At 46.6% G+C, this 21,608-nt stretch overlaps 1 long non-coding RNA gene and 1 pseudogene across 12 annotated transcripts; both read left to right on the plus strand.

Moving 5' to 3' along the window:
- Positions 1–10,017: 10,017 nt before the first annotated feature.
- LOC125507227 lies at positions 10,018–11,473 on the plus strand (annotated as a pseudogene).
- A 3,635-nt stretch (positions 11,474–15,108) lies between these two features.
- On the plus strand, positions 15,109–18,483 carry LOC125510100. Of its 12 annotated transcripts, none has more exons than XR_007284491.1 (5): positions 15,112–15,751; positions 15,841–16,142; positions 16,249–17,418; positions 17,868–17,964; positions 18,075–18,483. It is a non-coding gene; the product is annotated as an uncharacterized LOC125510100 (long non-coding RNA). The 12 variants fall into 12 exon arrangements; XR_007284493.1 differs by having other exon boundaries at positions 16,249–17,360; XR_007284489.1 differs by having other exon boundaries at positions 15,116–15,751; positions 16,249–16,884; positions 17,317–17,418; positions 17,868–18,483.
- Positions 18,484–21,608: the final 3,125 nt, after the last annotated feature.

Consider the following 21,608-nt stretch of genomic DNA (forward strand, 5'->3'; position numbering starts at 1 on the left):
TAAACGGCAGTGCCACAAATAAGTTGCACTATCATTATTAACTTTGCATCTTTTGGTTTCAATATTATGAATATGTGTATCACTATGATCGAGATCCAATGAACCATTTTCATTGGGTGTGTAACCATATAAGGTTTTATTCATGTAAACAGAACAACAATTTATTCTTTTACTTAAATGAATAACCGTATTACAATAAACATGATCAAATCATATTCATGCTCAACGCAAACACCAAATAACACTTATTTAGGTTCAACACTAATCCCGAAAGTATAGGGAGTGTGCGATGATGATCATATCAATCTTGGAGCCACTTCCAACACACATCGTCACTTCACCCTTAACTAGTCTTTGTTTATTCTGCAACTCCCGTTTCGAGTTACTAATCTTAGCAACTGAACTAGTATCAAATACCGAGGGGTTGCTATAAACACTAGTAAAGTACACATCAATAACATGTATATCAAATATACTTATGTTCACTTTGCCATCCTTCTTATCCGCCAATCACTTGGGGTAGTTCCGCTTCCAGTGACCAGTTCCTTTACAGTAGAAGCACTTAGTATCAGGCTTAGGTCCAGACTTGGGATTCTTCACTTGAGCAGCAACTCGCTTGCCGTTCTTCTTGAAGTTCCCTTTCTTCCTTTGCCCTTTTCTTGAAACTAGTGATCTTGTCAACCATCAACACTTGATGTTTTTCTCGATTTCTACCTTCATCGATTTCATCATCATGAAAAGCTCGGGAGTCGTTTTTGTCATCCCTTGCATACTATAGTTCATCACGAAGTTCTACTAACTTGGTGATGGTGATGGTGACTAGAGAATTCCTTTACAGTAGAAGCACTTAGTATCAGGCTTAGGTCCAGACTTGGGCTTCTTCACTTGAGCAGCAACTCGCTTGCCGTTCTTCTTGAAGTTCCCTTTCTTCCTTTGCCCTTTTCTTGAAACTAGTGATCTTGTCAACCATCAACACTTGATGTTTTTCTCGATTTATACCTTCATCGATTTCATCATCATGAAAAGCTCGGGAGTCGTTTTTGTCATCCCTTGCATACTATAGTTCATCACGAAGTTCTACTAACTTGGTGATGGTGACTAGAGAATTCTGTCAATCACTATTTTATCTGGAAGATTAACTCCCACTTGATTCAAGCGATTGTAGTACCCAGACAATCTGAGCACATGCTCACCAGTTGAGCGATTCTCTTCCATCTTTTAGCTATAGAACTTGTTGGAGACTTCATATCTCTCAACTCGGGTATTTGCTTGAAATATTAACTTCAACTCCTGGAACATCTCATATGGTCCATGACGTTCAAAACATCTTTGAAGTCCCGATTCTAAGCCGTTAAGCATGGTGCACTAAACTATCAAGTAGTCATCATATTGAGCTAGCCAAACGTTCATAACGTCTGCATCTGCTCCTGCAATAGGTCTGTCACCTAGCGGTGCATCAAGGACATAATTTTTCTGTGCAGCAATGAGGATAAACCTCATATCACGGATCCAATCCGCATCATTGCTACTAACATCTTTCAACACAATTTTCTCTAGGAACATATCAAAATAAACACATGAAAGCAACAACATGAGCTATTGATCTACAACATAATTTGCAAAATACTACCAGGACTAAGTTCATGATAAATTTAAAGTTCAATTAATCATATTACTTAAGAACTCCCACTTAGAAAGACATCCCTCTAATCTTCTGAGTGATCACGTGATCCAAATCAACTAAACCATGTCCGATCATCACGTGAGATGGAGTAGTTTCAATGGTGAACATCACTATGTTGATCATATCTACTATATGATTCACGCTCGACCTTTCGGTCTCCGTGTTCCGAGGCCATATCTCTATATGCTTGGCTCGTCAAGTATAACCTGAGTATTCTGCGTGTGCAACTGTTTTGCACCCGTTGTATTTGAACGTAGAGCCTATCACACCCGATCATCACGTGGTGTCTCAGCACAAAGAACTTTCGCAACGGTGCATACTCAGGGAGAACACTTCTTGATAATTTAGTGAGGAATCATCTTATAATGCTACCGTCAATCAAAGCAAGATAAGATGCATAAAAGATAAACATCACATGCAATCAAAATATGTGACATGATATGGCCATCATCATCTTGTGCCTTTGATCTCCATCTCCAAAGCATCGTCATGATTTCCATTGTCACCGGCATGACACCATGATCTCCATCATCTTGATCTATATCAATATGTCATCACATGGTCGTCTCGCCAACTATTGCTCTTGCAACTATTGCTATCGCATAGCGATAAAGTAAAGCAATTATTTGGCGCTTGCATCTTATGCAATAAAGAGACAACCATAAGGCTTTTTCTAGTTGTCGATAACTTCAACAAAACATGATCATCTCATACAACAACTTATATCTCATCACGTTTTGACCATATCACATCACAACATGCCCTGCAAAAACAAGTTAGACGTCCTCTACTTTGTTGTTGCAAGTTTTACGTGGCTGCTACGGTCTTAAGCAAGAACCAATCTTACCTACGCATCAAAACCACAACGATAGTTTGTCAAGTTGGTGTTGTTTTAACCTTCGCAAGGACCGGGCGTAGCCACACTCGGTTCAACTAAAGTTGGAGAAACTGACACCCGCTAGCCACCTGTGTGCAAAGCACGGCGGTAGAACCAGTCTCGCGTAAGCGTACGCGTAATGTCGGTCTGGGCAGCTTCATCCAACAATACCGCTGAACCAAAGTATGACATGCTGGTAAGCAGTATGACTTATATCGCCCACAACTCACTTATGTTCTACTCGTGCATATAACATCAAACCATAAAAACCTGGGCTCTGATACCACTGTTGGGGAACGTAGTAATTTCAAAAAAATTCCTACGCACACGCAAGATCATGGTGATGCATAGCAACGAGATGGGAGAGTGTTGTCTACGTACCCTCGTAGACCGAAGCGGAAGCGTTGATGCAACATAGAGGAAGTAGTCGTACGTCTTCCCGGTCCAACCGATCCAAGCACCGTTACTCCGGCACCTCCGAGTTCTTGGCACATGTTCAGCTCGATGACGCTCCCCGGGCTCCGATCCAGCAAAGCTTCGGGGAGGAGTTCCGTCAGCACGACGGCGTGGTGACGATCTTGATGTTCAACCATCGCAGGGCTTCGCCTAAGCACTGCTACAATATGACCGAGGTGGAATATGGTGGAGGGGGGCACCGCACACGGCTAAGGAACGATCATGAAGATCAACTTGTGTGTCTATGGGGTGCCCCCTGCCCCCGTATATAAAGGAGTGGAGGAGGGGAGGGCCGGCCCTCTCTAGGGGAGTCCTACTCCCACCGGGAGTAGGATTCCCCCTTTCCTAGTCCAACTAGGAGTCCTTCCAAGTATTAGGAGTAGGAGACAAGGAAAGGGAAGGGAGAAAGGGAAGGAAGGAGGGGGCGCAGCCCCTCCCCCTAGTCCAATTCGGACTAGGCCTTGGGGGCGCGCGGCCTGCCCTAGGCAGGCCCTCTCTCTTTCCCGTATGGCCCAATAAGGCACAATACTTCTCCCCCCGTATTCCCGTAACTCCCCGGTACTCCGAAAAATGCCCGAATCACTCGGAACCTTTCTGATGTCAGAATATAGTCGTCCAATATATCGATCTTTATGTCTCGACCATTTCGAGACTCCTCGTCATGTCCCCGATCTCATCCGGGACTCCGAACTCCTTCGGTACATCAAAACTCATAAACTCATAATATAACTGTCATTGAAAACCTTAAGCGTGCGGACCCTACGGTTCGAGAACAATGTAGACATGACCGAGACACGTCTCCGGTCAATAACCAATAGCAGGACCTGGATGCCCATATTGGCTCCTACATATTCTACTAAGATCTTTATCGGTCAGACCGCATAACAACATACGTTGTTCCCTTTGTCATCGGTATGTTACTTGCCTGAGATTCGATCGTCGGTATCCAATACCTAGTTCAATCTCGTTACCGGCAAGTCTCTTTACTTGTTCCGTAATACATCATCTCGCAACTAACTCATTAGTTGCAATGCTTGCAAGGCTTATGTGATGTGCATTACCGAGAGGGCCCAGAGATACCTCTCCGACATTCGGAGTGACAAATCCTAATCTCGAAATACGCCAACCCAACATGTACCTTTGGAGACACCTGTAGAGCTCCTTTATAATCACCCAGTTACGTTGTGACGTTTGGTAGCACACAAAGTGTTCCTCCGGCAAACGGGAGTTGCATAATCTCATAGTCATAGGAACATGTATAAGTCATGAAGAAAGCAATAGCAACATACTAAACGATCGGGTGCTAAGCTAACGGAATGGATCATGTCAATCAGATCATTCAACTAATGATGTGATCCCGTTAATCAAATAACAACTCTTTGTCCATGGTTAGGAAACATAACCATCTTTGATTAACAAGCTAGTCAAGTAGAGGCATACTAGTGACACTCTGTTTGTCTATGTATTCACACATGTATTATGTTTCCGGTTAATACAATTCTAGCATGAATAATAAACATTTATCATGATATAAGGAAATAAATAATAACTTTATTATTGCCTCTAGGGCATATTTCCTTCAATAATGTGATGAGTCGGGTCGTCAATAAGATGAGCAAAAAAATGACTTTGCATTAGCCCCCAAGTGTCATGGTGCATGCTTGAAGTGACATGAGACTTGCATATTCGATGTAATCTCAACTTAAATAATGTAGCCCCCAAGTGCCGGGTCGTAAGCCTGCAGCGACTCGGGACTATTTCCTCCATTGTAGAATAAATCATATCCATTGATAAAATAATAGCCATTGCGCTGAAGCGACTTTGAAAACCTTAATCATAATACTGGTTACTGATAACCATAGTAAAATCCAGCCATGTTGGCTATTTGAAGATTTGAATAATATAATCCAATGATTTATAAGCGCATGATTCCAATGGCGCGATCCAAATATATATACTGGCAACTTATAGTCCAAAGCCAGGCGGGTTAATAAACACTGGATAATTTATCATCATACTAGCGACTTATAGTCGAAAGCCAGGCCGGTTTAATAAACGCCGGTGATTTATAATCATGCTTTATTCAACCTGTTTCTGCATACAACAAGTTTAAAGTGTCCGGGCGGTTTACCGCCGGACGGGTCATAATGCCCAACATATAACCCGGGTTTATAACCAAGGCTGCACTTAAGAATAATCAAATATGAAATATATCATACCTGAGACATGGAATCACATCGTTGGTTTACCAACTTTTTGTAGTAAGAGTGATAACCCCAATCTTGAGTAATTGTAACTCCTTTCATACTGTGCCGGTTTATGATAAAACCGTACCGGGTTGTGATAAACACCGGTTTATCCATATTCAATACTGGTGACTTATAGTCAAAACCAGACCGGGTTAATAAGAGCCGGATTATAACTGATCATGTACTGACAACTTGTAGTTGAAAGCCGAGCTGGGTTAATGAATGCTGGTTTATCAAAAACATTATAAATCTCATCAATGGAGAAAAACTTAGCAAATAAAAGCAGATGAAAACTTGTAGTCGAGGCTTTTCACGGGCTGCCAGGCCCCAAATTCGAGGTTTTTCATGGGCTGCCAGGCCACTGAGTTAAACCATTTTGCAAAGCCTTTTAAGATAATCCTCAATCCTTAACCAATCGTCGTTTTAACTTGACAAGTTCAGGGTCTTATCAGAGTAACTTGTCAAAGTTCGACGGGTCATACCAGGTTTACCTGGGCGGAGTGACTTACTTAAAAAGGCAGGCTAACCTGGGGTTTTAGGTGTATACACCAGGCTTTCAAGCCGTGGCTTGATAGCCTATTACAAGTGTAGATTCTTTGTTCATTGCGACAGCAAAGAATCCCCAAGTAACATTTTGAGCTGTGCTCAGTAGGTGCCTATGTTTGAGTTGTGCTTTTGCAATACTCTCTTTGGCCCCTAAGTAATTTTCTTTTGGCCTTGAGCCGATCAAGAGGTGTAGCTATGGTTCGAATACGACCAAGCCCCCAAGTGATTAATAATATGATAAGCCAATAAGGCAGGATACCCATGTTTGAACCGCACATTATGGCAACAGGTCCTCTTCGCAACCTTTAACTTTTTACAAGAGATAAATTCTTCTTGAACTGGGATTTTGAACCGAATATTGAGATCTTCAAAGCTTTGTGGGAGACATCTTTCCCTTGAACCGGATTTTAAACCGGAATCTTCATTTTCAGCCGGAAAATTTCTGACAGCCTTTAAACTCGAACTTGCGAGAAGTTAATTCCTTTTTGAACCGGAAATTCTTAAACCGGATTTGAGAGCTTCAGAGCTTTGTGGGAGACAGATTTCTCTTGAACCAGATTGTAAACCGGATATTTGAGAGCTTCAGTTAGACTGACTTCACTTGAGCCGGATTTTAAACCGGAATCCTTTCTGATGACCCGGAACTTCTTCATTGAGCCGGGATTTTGAAACTGTCATATACTTTCTAAGCCGGAAATTTTCCGACGGCCCTTAAAATTTTCATTAATATAACAGTAGCTTCCGGGACCGGGTTATCTTTCTCTCCATCGTCCTGGGGCTTTTAAATTTGCTGAAACTGGCAAGATTTTTTGGGTCATGTCATCATAGCCCCCTAGTCTTAAGGTGACTCGAGGAGTTGGCTTGAGATTCTCCATATTTGACCGTGATATAAACCAGCATAAGTTGTATATCGTTGGTGTTGATAGCACGATGTGAATCCACAGAAGGTTTAGATGACTGCGACGGGTTATAAATGATCTGTATAAGCCGTGTCAACAACTCAGCCAATGGTTCCTTCCAATTGCTATTTGAAATTAACCAAACTGTAGTGGCGGCGACTTGCGTGCCTGGCCATTGATCCATCCAGTGCAGACGGTGGTTGATGATAATTTGCCTCCAATTTGAAAGAAAACCGGGCTACCCAAGTTGTGACTTGCTTTATATTCAATAAACAGCTCATGCAGATAGGTGCGGCCCGGTGTGTTGATGTGGACCATGCCGCGAGAGACAGACAGAAAAACAATCGCAGCATCAGAGGCGGCTCAGACAGATGACCCGGCCGCGGCGTTGGAAGCCAGCGCGGACGGGCAAGTCAATCCCGAACGCGGTAAACCGTACGGGCGAGTCAGCCACATCGTGTTGATATAAATTCGGCCGAAGAAGTGGTGGCATGCACATATGTAGGTCTTGGACCAGATGATAGCGCATCATGATAGTGGCACGAGCCATATCTCCATGATCTTTATTATTGCAGTGAATAATTGTCCTGCATATAATATTGCATACCAAGGCAAAGATAAACTGCTCTTTGATAAAAATAGTGTCAATAAAATATATTTTAGATGGATATCACCTGATGTGCCAGGCCGGAAATAATCCGCCATGAAATTGATGATCACTAGATGAAGTTGAAATCGCTCACGGGCGGGTCGGTCGTGGCAGACGGCCACGGCGTTGTAAACCGGCGCGGTCGCGAGAGATGGCCACGGTGTTATAAACCGGTGCGGGAATCCGTTGAGTAACGACGACCAGCTGTGCTGAAATGATGTCGGCATGCCTCCATCTCCATGGCATAATACCACTTTGTAGTGGATTTTGTCCTGCGTAAAATATTACAAGACAGAGTAACTGTTTGCAGACAGATTATTGTATACAGATAAAATAGATAGGATGAGTATCACCTGATATTTTTATCGGATGAGCACAGACGCTCATTCCGGATAAATACATCTTGTTCTGCGGCCATCTCAGCCTTGAAACCTGAACCGTGTATGCGCTTGGTCCTGTAACTTGCACCCAGTCTCCGGTTTTCTTCTGGATGTGTGAGGGCATCTGTCAACCCCGGTGGTTGGTTTGACTATTACAGTAGTATAATAGTATTCTTCATTGGTTTTTGCTTGTCTCTGCCTGCAGATTTTAAGACGACGGCAGCCCATTATGGATACAACTATCTTCTTCTCTGTTACTACAAAACTCGAATCCTGAAGCACTTCTCTGCTGCTGGTTAAAGCCATGACAGTGAGTCGGGTCGAACGACGTGGAAAAGGGCAGCGGCAACTTGAGGCACGCTTGGTGGTTCGGCAACGCAGGTCGGTTCACCGCGGGCGTTTTGAGGCAGTACTCGGATTCGACAAGGCGACGCTTGGAGGCGGCTGGGCAACAAGAGTGACAGCTCCGACCCGGCACCGGTCGGGATGACTGGCGGGTTGGCCAGCGCGGGCGGGTCGTCTGCAATGGAGACGGCGGTTTGACCGCGACAACTTGGCACGCGACAACAGAGGCGGGTTTAGCAATCCTGTCAGACCGGTTCGGACGGCGGCTGCGGCGAGTCAACGGAGCAGGAGGCGGCTCACCCGCGGTGTAAGCGGATTGGCCACTTGGGGTGCGCCTCGCGGTTTGGCAACATAGTAGCTCGACGCAGGAGATGGTAAAGTGAATCCGGGGCGGTTTTAGCGCGACTTGAGATTCTCTAGTGGCGAACGGAGCAAAGCAGCTGGCTGTGATTCGGGACAGAGACCGAAGCGGAGACTTGAGGCCGCTCGGTCCGAAGTGAAACGGCAGCACGCGGCCATGTTTTTACTCTGTATGAACTTGCAAAGGCAACCCCGATCTGGTTGCTTTCCCATGTGGCAGTTTTGCGTCGGCCGGTCGAAGAAAGGCCGGAGAGGCAGATAAAAACCATGGAGACCGGACTTTCAGATCCCGGGTGTCTAGACACCCGGTTATCTGGACCGTTCGTCCAGTCTGGCTGCGTTGAGATTTGTGCCAAGCTATCTAACCAATGAATATAATAACAGGTCTGTTTCTTGATTAGGCGGTGGCCGTTTGACGCAATCAATATAAACTAGTCTAGTATAGCTCTACTGTTACGCACCTACACCGACCTACAACCTATGAATATTGGTACATGATATGACATGTCTGCCTGCTAGAGTACTCAGAGGTAGATGTACGTGTCGGCCGGTGTTTCAAACGAGCCACTGGCGATGAGACGTGTCGTCTTCAACCTCCCCACGTCTTGGTTCACTGCTACTTGCCATGCATTCTCGGTGCATAGCGTCCTTGATATTGCAGCAGGACTAGCAGCCGGACTAGCTGCGGGACTCACCGGCGGATGGTGCAGCTGGACATGCTCACTTGCCTGCCCGACATGCCGTCCACCATCTGCTCCGGCCAATCCATCCGCCATCAGTTGTGTTACTTCCCCAACCGCGTTCACCTCCGGCTCTCTGTTTCTTCGAGTTGATATCTGTGCGGCAGCATACCTCGCCGTGATAGCACGCGTGCAAAAGATGCACCCCTTACCGGTGCACTGTGCAGACCACATGCGTGTTAGATGCAGCGGGAGATGTAGAGTAGCTGGACGTCTGATATATCATCTGAGAACAAGAAATCTTACCGCCACTGGCGGCTTACGAAGAACATGAGATCTCTCCGTCGACGCTGATGAAGAAGCGGATGACGATGCCTCCCCTTGTAGGTGGATTGCAATGCCAGGCTGGACGTTGCCCATCTCATACATACAGAACTCCCCCGCCGGCGGCGTTGTCTGCTAGAAAGAACCACACCGGCCGCTACTCTCTCCGGTGACCAAGAAAGCTCACACTAGTGACAAATGAAAAGAAGGGATGCAGACTGTGCGCAAGGGGATATCATGTCATGCAACTGTGCGCATGCATCGTTCTCCCTCTGCTGTCACCTTAATAAACACCACCCATGGACAGCAATATCTTTTCCAGCCCGATTCCTGCCATGCCTCACTCCTCCCGAGGCTGACAGACCTATACTTGCAGAGCCTATTCCTGCCATGCCTCTCTCCTCCCGTCGCTATTTGTCTCCCTGATAAAGCCTGCTAATCATACTAGTACTGTACAAGCGTCTGTACCTGAAAGCTACACGGCACGAATCTTTAACTCATTCGACGGACGGGATAACCGGGTGCCGGGGCACCCGGGTGTCGTCACACCTTTTCGCTCTACAAATCCATGCAGAGCAAGGCCGTCCCTGTCTCCGTCGCGGTCCCGGAGGCAGCAGAGCAGAAGCCGGAGGCGATGGAGGTCGTCCCTGATCCCGTCGCTGTCCCGGAGGCAGCCGAGCAGAAGTCGGAGGCGATGGAGGTCGTCCCTGACCCTGTCGTGGTCCCGGAGGTGATGGAGGTGGATCAGAAGAAGACCTCCCCACTTAAGCGGCAGATGTCCAAGAAGGTCTGGAAGGTGGCCAAGCTCGCCGTGCAGTCGCTGGAGACGTACTACGGAGACCGGGCCTACCGTTTCTTGTTCGACGCCATCGCGGACTTCTTCGCCGCGCTCCTCACCTCGGACCTCGAACAGCTTGCCCACGGCGGGAAGAAGATGAAGATCGGGCTCGCCGCCAAGTGGTGCCCCACGCCGGGCTCGTCGTGCGACCGCACCACGCTGCTCTGCGAGGCCATCGCTCGTCGCCTCTTCCCGCGCGACTCAGACCCCGAGTACGCCCAACTCTCGGACGAGCACTACACGTATCACGCCCTCCACCGCCTTCGCCGTCAGGTGCTCGTGCCGCTGCGCAAGGTCCTGAAGCTTCCGGAGGTGTACATGAGCGCGCAGCGGTGGTCGGAGCTCCCCTACACTTGAGTGGCCTCGGTGGCCATGAGGCGCTACAAGCTCCTGTTCAAGAAGCACGACGAGGTGCGCTTCGGCAGGTACCTGGATGACGTGAAGGCCGGCAAGGCCAAGATCTCGGCGGGCGCGCTCCTGCCACACGAGATCGCGGCGGCCGCACTCCTTGGCCAGGAGGACGACGTCTCCAAGCTTTAGTGGCGCCGCATGGTGGACGACCTCCGCGCCAAGGGGGCGCTGCGCAACTGCATCTCCGTCTGCGACGTGTCCGCCAGCATGACCGGCACCCCGATGGAGGTGTGCATCACGCTGGGGGTGCTCGCGTCGGAGCTCAGCGAGAAGCCGTGGAGGGGCAAGGTGATCACGTTCCATTCAAGGCCCTCGATCCACCTGATCAAAGGCAATACCCTGTGGGAGAAGATGAAGTTCGTGGAGCGCTTGGAGTGGGGCGGGAGCACCAACTTCCAAGGGGTGTTTGACCAGATCCTCCGCACGGCCGTGGACGCCGGACTTGCGCCGGAGAAGATGATCAGGACCGTGTTCGTGTACGTCGGGCGCCTACTTCGGCAGGGGGCCGTCGTGGGAGACGGACTACAAGGTGATCTGCGAGAAGTTCAGGGCCGCCGGCTACGGCGACGTGGTGCCGCAGATCGTCTTCTGGAACCTGCGCGACTCCAGCTCGATGCTGGTGACGTCGACCCAGCCCGGGGTGGCCATTGTGAGCGGCTTCTCCAAGAACATCCTCAAGATCTTCCTGCAGAACGACGGCGTGGTGAACCCCGAGGCCATCATGATGCAGGCCATCGCCGGCGACGAGTACCAGAAGCTGGCCGTGTTTGACTAGATCGACTGTCGTGTTCTCATCAGCTTAGCTTCTTTTTCTGAATCGTATTGTGAACAGCTAGCCGTCTTTGCACGGTGACGGAAGCTCTAGAGAGTTGCACAAGTTATTTAAAAGAAGAAATTCGCGGTTCATAATTTCTTTGTATTTTATGTCTGTGATTTTATTTATACCACCCACACTTGGGACTTTCTGACCTATCTTACTATGATGTAATCCTTAAACACCGTCCTTGTCGGATCAAGTCGCTCATGACACCTCCAGCTGACCAGCTCGTCGGAGCCACATCGGCGACGAAATAACACACATGTGCTGGGATCGATTACTAAGGCATGTCAATTGCTTTCTCGACCATAAGTGTGAGTACATTGTACACGGGCACTGATCAATTTGATCTTTTTTCAGCTAGAAACTCATGTGGGAACACACATAGAAGAATCAACTGGGAGGCTATCTTGAAAAACAACGAAAACACTAACGCCCACACGTGTGGGCGCCTGGCAACTCGCCCACACGTATGGATCATCGTCCAACCAATTCTGTACGAATCTTGGCGCGTTCTAACAGTTTTTGTGTGTCACGTAGGACTAAGCTGGTGTGTGGGCATTCATTCGGTCGCCCACACGTCATTTTTCACCACACGGGGCTGATGTGTGAGCGTTTAGCAATTCGCTCACACACCAGTTTTCTCGCACGCAGAGGGGGCTGGTGTGGGGGCGTTTATCACTTCGTCCACACGCCCGTCTTCTCGCCCACACCCAAAGCTGGCAGTTGCCATGTGTTTCTGCAGGGTACATGGCAACTGCCCAAGTTTTGCTTGTAAGCATATGTCAACTCTCTTTTATCCGACTTGCCATGTGTTTTTGCATGGTACATGGCAACTGCCCTAGCGTGCACGTATGCAGATGGCAACACTTTCTCTTTACATGGCAACTGCCCTAGCGTGCTTGTGAGCACATGGCAACTCTCTCTATTACCCGAACATGTTTTTTTGCCTTGCCTTTTTGTAGTGCTACATGGCAACTGCCCAGTGTTAGTGGGTGGCAACTCCTAAAGTTTTGAAATCATGGCAATTGCAGTAGAGCAGACCATACATGGCACCTGCAGTTGAGCAACCATGGCAATTGTAGTTGTCAGACATGGCAATCGAAGTTCAGCGACATGGCAACTACAGTTAAACGAACATACACGAGGGTCTGGACCATGGCAACTGCAGGACGCGTGGTGACTGTCAGGCGGGGCGTGCAGGACCACGAGGTACGAAGCCTGATGTACGGGGCGTGTGGGCGTTATCTATTTCGCCCACACGCACGCGTGTGAGAGGGATCGTGAGGAAAAAAAAGGTGTGTGAGCATTACTTATTTTGTCCACACGCAGGTGTGTGGACTGTTCCTCTTATACACCACACAAAATATGTGGGCAGACCCCCTAACACCCACACATGTGGCACTTATCGGCATCCAAAAACATTGCACGACAAGCTTGGACTCAATATGACGATATGCCAGTTCTTTTGTTAGCCTACTCAGCTTATTCTAAATAAAAGCTCAACCATCTTTTTTAGAAGCCTACTAATTAAGACTTGACTAATAGGCTTCTAAAATATATTTTTGGTTGGCCTGCTAGAATAGGCTGGATATGAGGCAATTTATTCTAGAAGTCTAAAAATGCCATCAAAAGAACTGGTCCTCTGTGGACGACTCCAGCGGGGGAGCGTGTAGGGCCGGTGTGAAGATGTCATATTTCTCCCACGGCGAACGTGTTTCATGACATCGGATTTTGAAGCGAGAGGGAGATAGAGAGTTTCCACAAGGGGGGGGGGGGGGGGCGAGATCATCACGCAGACCTGTTTGCAGAAACTTGGCCCATCGCGAACGCAATCCTCTACCATATCTAGTTTCCTCTCTCACTCGCCACTCTCTTCATTCCCCCCGCCTTCTTCGATTCCACTCGCCTTCAATCCAAGACCCCACCTCCCCGCCGCCATCCTTGGCGTGCCTGCTCGGCCCTCTCCTCTCCACGCCGTTGCGCGCGTTCTCCCATTGGACACCACATCCTATAGTGCGCACGACATCGGCACCCTCGTCGCGGGTGGTGGTGGCGCGATCTCATCGGCGGGGAGGTGGTGGTAGAGCGCGCGACGGCGGCAATCGAGAGGAGCGACGGGAAGGAGAAGACGAATAAGGAGAAGAGCTAGCGGGAGCGTCGGGGCAAGTATCGAAGGAGGAGGAAGACGGGGTGGGTGGCGGAGGTGGCGGGATAGGTGGCCGCGGAGAGGAGGAGCCCAAAGAGACCGGGTGGACGAGGAGTAGGTCGTGATAGAGGGCGTGCACGAAGTCGGCTCTTCCTCCACGGTCTCTAGCGCGTAGTCCCGTCCGCCACCCTACATAGCACTGCACCTCCCTACTCCATGGCCGCCGCGCCGAAGGAGCGCCTCGACGTGCTCACTATCGCTGCCGATGAGACGGACTTCTACAAGCCACATCTCCAGCGTCAGGGACATATCCATGAGGGATTCATCCATCTCCCGCACAGTAAGCCTGCTGACCTTGCGCCCATATTCATGATGCAGCTGTTGCACGCCTAATGTCATTGCTGTTAGGACTGGACAACTGTAACTTATGCAAGAATTGTTGCACTTGTTTTTCTCAACAAAAAAAAGTTGTTTCCACCCAAACGGAATACATTAACCTATAAACCAATGGATCTAAAAAAAACCCTGTAAACCAATGGCAAATTATGTTGTGTTTATACGATAAAATAAGGTGGGTTTCCTATGGCGACTTAAGTAGAATTTTTTTTGCCATGGCATTTTTCTGTCACCGCGGCAACTAGTTTTTAATTCCCATGGAAATTTGTAGTTTTTCCCGCATGGCAATTTTTTTAATCATCATGTCAACCTGGTAGATTTATCATATACACATGGAAACTTAGAATAGTGCCTTTTCTATTTTTACTTTGGATGGCAAAATATCGTACCACCAGATGGCAGCTCTTTTGCTCACAACACATGCCAAGTCATTTCAAATTATCATGTCAACCAGCAACATATGGCAAACCAGAAATAACTCTTACAATTTATATATAGGTTGGCAATTGCTTACAAAAAATAGGAAATGAAAAGATTTTTAAAATAATGAACAAGAAAAAAGAATAAAACAAGAAATATAGGATAATCAAAATATCAACCTAAATACATTTTTTAGGGGAATCAACCCAAATACATTTTTTTTGAGCGACTCAACCCAAATACATACCAAAGGGTAAATGACAATGAAAATAAAAAAACAACGGGCCCATAGACGAAAACGGCTTGGAAAAGCCCATAACCCAGCGCGGCAGCGCCCGATTGAACATATAAATCACACTACGCAACCCGGCATTCCAGCGCGTCCGCGGCATGCGAGCGATCCGGCTCGCACGTTCTGCCTCGCTGGCTGGTTTTTACAGCGCTGTCAAACATCCCACCATTTGTCTATCTGTACATTGTTCTTTCGTGCTTAGCTGGATGACGGATGGGCCTCCTTTCTTGCGGGCCCAACTTTGCAGGCAGCGTCCCGTCTCTGCGTCGCGTGTGTCTTACGTGAGAAAACGTTTAACCGTGGTGGCCGTGGGCGACGTGGGCTGGGTCGGTGAAACCCTATCAACCAATCGTCGCTCTCCTCGAGCCCCACGTCCCTGCTTCCCCTCTTTCCACTCCCCACGCTTCCCTGTGCAGCCGCCGCCTTCCCCCCGCTCTCCCCATCTCATCAGAGCCACTCGGCCGGACTCCTTCTTGGCCCCAAGAAGCCCCCGTTCTGCCCCGCGTCGGAGTTCAGCGGTAGGGGAGGAGCGGATCGATGACGACGAGGATGAGAGATCGATGGAGCGAGCAGCCATTGCAGAGGATAGATCGAGGAGGGAGCGAGCCAGGAGGTGCCGCCGGTCGGTCGCCGCCTCACCACTGGCTACCCTTCTCTTTCCCCTCTACATCGCCTTCTTCCTCCATGCTCTCCAAATCCTGCCTGAGGTCGTCGCGCTTCACCTGGTTCTAGATCGGCAGCAGCTAGACGAGGTCGTTCGTGGGGTGAAAGAGCAGGGAGGCAGGCAAGCGACGAGGGCAAGAAGAAGCCAGCCCGTCGCGCTTGGCTCGAGCTGCAGGGAAGAGGGAGGAGTCCCGAGAGAGGGTGAAGGAGCGGGCTGGACCTTGTGAGGCGGTGCCGCCGGCCAGGGGACGTTGTTAGTGCGCTCGGCGCCGTCCTTCTCACCCCGAGTTTGCCTCCCTCTCCCCTTCCGGCGCAGGTCCTTTTTCACGAAACTGACCCAGCTTTCCTGTTTTTGCTACATGTGCGATTTGATTCTTCACTTTCCTTTTCTTCTCTTTCTTTCAGATCACCGGGGCTGCTCTCATTTGTTTGATTTGGTATTGTTCCTTCCATTCTGCTACTCATTGTTATCATACCAAGGTGAGGTGTTCTTCAGTTACGATGCTCCTGGCCTGTTTGATGAAACTTCTATGAGCTGGTATGCTGTTTGTTCTCTCTTTTCCTTCTTGTTGCAGGCGGGTTTACCTTCTCTGTTGGTTCTTGGGTCCTCCATGTCGTGAGCCATCAAGGTTGGACAGCCTCTCTTCTGAGCTTTTGTCTACTCAAAGTGATGTGAGCTGATTCGTTGGTTTGCGCAACCTCGCTGTGTACGTGATCTTTGTTTACATATAAACACCGGATGTGTGATCTTTGCCTGCATATCAAACGAGGATGTGCTCTTATTTACATCTTGGTGTGTTACCATGACTCTAGGTGGTCAGCCCGGTTCGCAGCTAGGCCATGCTTCCCTCCGGATTCTGGCATGGTGTTCGGGTGCCTTTCTTGGTTCAGTTCCGAGTCAGAAGCAATGACATCATTTTTTCCTAAATCTTGCATATACGTTTGATTGCAGCGGCTGATTCCTGTGTCATGCCTGGACTTGCTAGATCGGTTAGAGTTTGTTTATTATGCCTTCGGCATCCCCTGGATTTTTACTTGGGTGTCATGTGGTGGTTATTTGATATGTGGTCTAGGAAGAGCCCACTTATTCTACATTGGGCGTCTTTTGCTGCATTTCTACTTGTATGTGCTTTCATGTGTTTTGGGATGACCCAATGCATTTTAGTTCATCTATATGTACATCTTCCTGAAGTCTTTCTGTTCCCTCTGTTTTTTCTTAGGTTGTATGTAGATGAGCACATAGGACCATGACTGGATGGTTTCATGTAACCATACATCCCTATAACACGGTTCAATGAATGGTCTGTTGCTACTTTTCCCCAAGTTATGATTTTGGGAGTGATTTAGGATTGGCTGGCACTTCTTCGGACTTCAGTTATGAGGAAATGGGTCGACACAATTTACAAGATGGTGCTCAGCGAGCTGGGCTCTGGTTCCACCAATATGAATGTCTAGCCTCAAACTTGCCTTACTTTTTTGGAATTACTCTTTTTATCTGTTGGATCATTCTTTTGTTAGTAAGAAATGTCTGCATTTTAGTGTAACCTAAACCTGCTCATTCTAGTCATTGGTTGATATCAGTAGTGGAATGTTGTCTTTTCTTCTCTCATTATTATTTCAGGTCGTTAGATTCACGCATTACAGATTACTGTATTTAGTGGTGTCATGATTATTGCATGCATTCTATTTACTGAAAAGTGAAAACACCCACCACTACAATATCTTCATAAGAACCTTTTTTCTACAGTTAGCACAAAAAGATGCTTTTGGCCTACTACATGAACTCGTTCTTGCCGACTTCATCCTCTGTTTATTTTCTCATGTTTGATAAAATATCTGTGAGCTCAACCATTCTGTGATTCATGTTTCCTTGCCGTGTAGGTTCTTTGTTGGTTCGTGGGACGTCTGTGTCGTTAACCAACAAGGTTGGATCTGTTCTGATTCGCTTGGTTGATTAGTGCTTGATGAGCAGCCTATGAACCCGTGCGTTTGTGCGACCAGCTTCCCTGTCTATTTGTTTTTTTGGTTCATCTACCATACTTGTTGTACTATGTATGGGATTTTTCTTCAGATCTCGTCAGGAAAACAACTTTCTTTATGATTGTCCTGCTGGTTTAGTCCTATGCATACACCGTCTTCTTCCTGGTTGATTAGGTGCTTGTAGGCCATTGGTTTGTGCCCGTGCTTGTATAGTATGGCCTGTTTTCTTAGCTTTTGCTAATTCCCAGTAAACTACAAGACTCTCTCGAGTTAGTGCATTAAAAGAAATATATGCAGCAAGTGATAGTTAAATAAATATGTAGGTTAAAAAATACAGTCAGACCTATACACCACTTGCTTATTGTTTTTAAACATGCTTGCTTTTTCTTTTATCTTTCATAAATCTCTGATTCCTTTTCAGTTTTCTGATTTCCTTTTGTTCTACATTTCAGTTCATCTATATGTACTTCTTCCTAAAGTCTTTATGTTTGTGCTGCAAATCTTGTCGCTCTTGCACTGTCTTGTTGGCTCAAGCTTCTCAGTGCAAAGGTTTGTGATTCCTCTTCCGGTTCTATTTTCTTTTGCTCCTGTGATGTATAATGATTGACTGCGCTTAAGTTTGTCTGTTTCATTTATGTGTTTGGGGTGTCTATGTACAGTTTATCTGTTCTATCTGGTGCATCGTGTGCTAAACTTCTAGCTGGATGTGCTTTGATTGGTTAGCATGTGTGGTCTAGCCTGAGCCAATGCATTTGAAGTCTGTCAATTTCTGAATTTGTTCTGTTCCTTGCTTGCATGTGCTACGATTGGTTATATGCAAGGAAGAATGGAATTAAGAGGGAGATGAAGAGTGAGAGGCAAAACGCCAGGGAAAAAGATAGCTAGACAGCAAATGATGTAGCATATAGGTTGCTAAAATAGATTGCTACTCTCCTGTTTAATTAAATGTCCATGGGTTGATTTCAGTTCTGTGCTTGGGGTCAGCATATTCATTAAGGCTGATCTATTCTAACTCGGCCATTTTTTGCCTACACTGAGCAAATGCATAAGAGTTGTTCTATTTCTGAATTTATGTTTCTGCTTGGATGTGTATTTTCCATGCCGGAGTTGTTCTTGCTTTGTTATTTTCTTTTGTATTGAAAGTCATGTTGATGTGGCACTCTTTGCTGTTTCGAATGACAAGATTTGTGCTTTATATATTATAAGTCGCTGAATTAAGATTTTTCTTATGCTTCCTTTCTCGAAAATAAAAATGGCTACCTATATATTGTTCCCTTGCCTTTATTTTTTACTGAAAAAGATATACATTTCCATGTTTTACCTTTCATAATGAGAGCAAGTAGCAAGGCTAGATGCAGTCTTATGTTCGAGAGTTTCGTACATTGTATGATCTCCTGCTAAAAATGTTGTTTCCATCTCTTGCTTAATCATTTAATGTTTATTTGCATACGGGTCCAGAGAGTTGCATTTTCGTGCCTTCCAAATCCACGTGCTTAGCTGAAAAGTGCAATGCATGATGATTGCTGGTGATCTTTTTATTGGTAGACAACCCTTACTTTCGATATGGTAATTCTCAAAAGGCCCGCTTTACTGGTTGCTTAGTTTGGCAACAGAGTTATCGGGATAAATGCAAACCTTGGTTTTTTTAAGCTCCATATACATTTGTGTATTTTGTATTTTGTGATTATGTTGCATATATATTTGTTTATTCCTTCTTTTCAGGAATGTAGGGAGCATTTATTATGGTCTTCTCACATTTCAATTGATTAAGTAGTAGACTCATAAATCCTCCTTTTATTCTTTCAGAAGTCGTTTCCCATGTTTATTACTTAGCAATTAAGCTACTTTTATTCACTCTAAAATATTATACCCCATATGTGCATGTTAAGTTCGCTAGCTAGGTAACTCTGGGAAAACTTTTATCCATTTCCTTATAGGGCCATGAGTTATGCTATAATATAATTTAGACGCTTTTGCAATATTGTAGTCGCTTCTCTTACAGGAAGTAAGTATAATTTATGTGTAGTGAGTAGAAAAATTCCCTTCCCTAAACTGAATTGTCACAGTATGGATCATCTTAACCTTGTTCGGAGAGTTGAAGAGTTGCATATGTAACCATGTCTATTATTCTTAGATAAGGTCTTGCATTTTCAGCATTGGCGCAAGAAAACAATTCATAATCTTTTCGGCCTTGTGTATAGTTGCAACTATTTTCGTGTTATCAGGATTGTACTAATTAAGCAATAATGGTAGTAACAGAAAAACATTTTTTGCAAATGGGGTTATTATTAGGATTATTCCCATGGACTTTCTGGTGATATTTAGATGAATATTTCCACATAATAGAATTATCCTTTTAGATCAAGGGATGCCTATGGATGGTAGGTCAATAGCATGTGGCATGTAGAGGGCCTCCTTTTCCTTCATGAAGCTGAGAGATAACTTATGCTTTCTTTTTTAGTTTCTCCTCTATAAGTATATTTGACCACTATAAATTTTGTTATAATACACATGAGAAGAATCTTGAGAAAGTTTATAAGATTTACATGACTTGATTGGCATTCATAAAAGGTTTTGCATTTAGCTGCTATAGAGGTGGAATACTTGCGAACTAGAAAATTTTGTATCTTAATTTTGGTCGGATTATTAGCAAGTTGAGTGCAACTGGTTCACAGATAAAGAACTTGTCTATCATTTTATTGTCTTACCTATAGATGGAGTTGTTCTTCCTAACCATTAGAAGCTAGCTTTTCCTATCGGCTGGTGTTTTAAATGAATGGATGAAGTGCATGTTTCAGTTTTGATGGCTGTTTGGGTTGAATTTAACTTTTTGAAGTAGCGGTGTTGCCAGCCAACCTTTTATTTCTATGTGTTTCATTGAAGCGGCCAACTTGCTGAAAGAGCTCTTGAGCAAAATTTTATCCCATGTGACCTTGGTGATTTGTGAGGGAAGGTTGGATCCTTGTGGCCGACCACCTATTTTGCATTGTTACTGAATAACTATCAAACATGACCAGTCCCACATAAAGGTATGCTAACATGAAGTGAAATTTTGGTTTTCAAATGCTATGTACTCTGAATACATTGATCAAGTGGTTATCAATTTCTGCTCATTCTCTCCTTGTTAAGTCAAGTTTGTAATTAATTTCTCACAAGAGTTGATTTCTACATGTGTCACAGTATCATCAGCAACCGTCTATCTACATGCCTTGCTCATAACATTGTAAATGATCGTTAGTAAGCTTCTTAGAAAACATGTATATCTATTATCGATCCGTACTTATTTTCACATGTTTCTTTCTATGTCTATATATTTTGACACACACTCTTCCAATAGTTGGCTTGCTCTCGACCTTTGTGCCATGAGCGCAACGGGTCATCTAGTGATGATAACGGGCCACGCGACGCTAGCCTGTTAACTCGTACGCGTCTGCCGATCGGTTTTGCACGAATCACTGCGCCGCTTTTGATCTGACGGCCGAGACATAACTTCGCAAAACCTGGTATTGCATCCGGAGACGGTCTTCTCGCCCGCAGAGGCGATCTGTATTCTGAGTATATCAAATCATGAATCGGCCAGGCACTCGTTGCGTTTTGATGCAGCTGCTATGGCTCTGAGCGAATCTATCCAGAACCAGGCGATGGCAGGCGATGCAAGCCCTGGTGTCACCGCGTGCATCCCGCGGGACGTCCTTGCGAGCATCCTGCTCCGCCTCCCGGCGAGCGACCTCCGCCGCTTCCGCCGCGTCTGCAAGGAGTGGCGCGACGTCATCTCCGACCCTGCCTTCATCGACGAGCACACGGTTCACGGACCGCGGGCCCTGACCCACACCATCGTGTTCTTTCCCGGATATAGCCGAATCCACAACGATGCTGAAGACACAGACGGCGGCAGCGGGTTCCTCTTGGACGAGCAGTGGCGACTCAGTGCCACTTTCACGGCCGGCAGGTCGGAGGACATGATAGGCACTTGCAACGGGCTGCTATGCTTCCTCGACCGCGGCCAGCGAGCCATCACGGTCGTGGAGCCCTTCACCGCGAGTCGCTCGCCCTTCCGTTGCCGCCGGAGACGGGGCCGAGGTACGAGTGCCGCGCCTACTGCTTCGGCTTCGACCCCCGTTCGAGGCGATACAAGATTGTTCACACGGGATACCACGCGGAGAAGGTAGTGCACGTGTGTACGGTGGGAGGAG

This window comes from Triticum urartu, chromosome 5 (assembly GCF_003073215.2).
Source record: "Triticum urartu cultivar G1812 chromosome 5, Tu2.1, whole genome shotgun sequence".
NCBI lineage: Eukaryota > Viridiplantae > Streptophyta > Magnoliopsida > Poales > Poaceae > Triticum > Triticum urartu.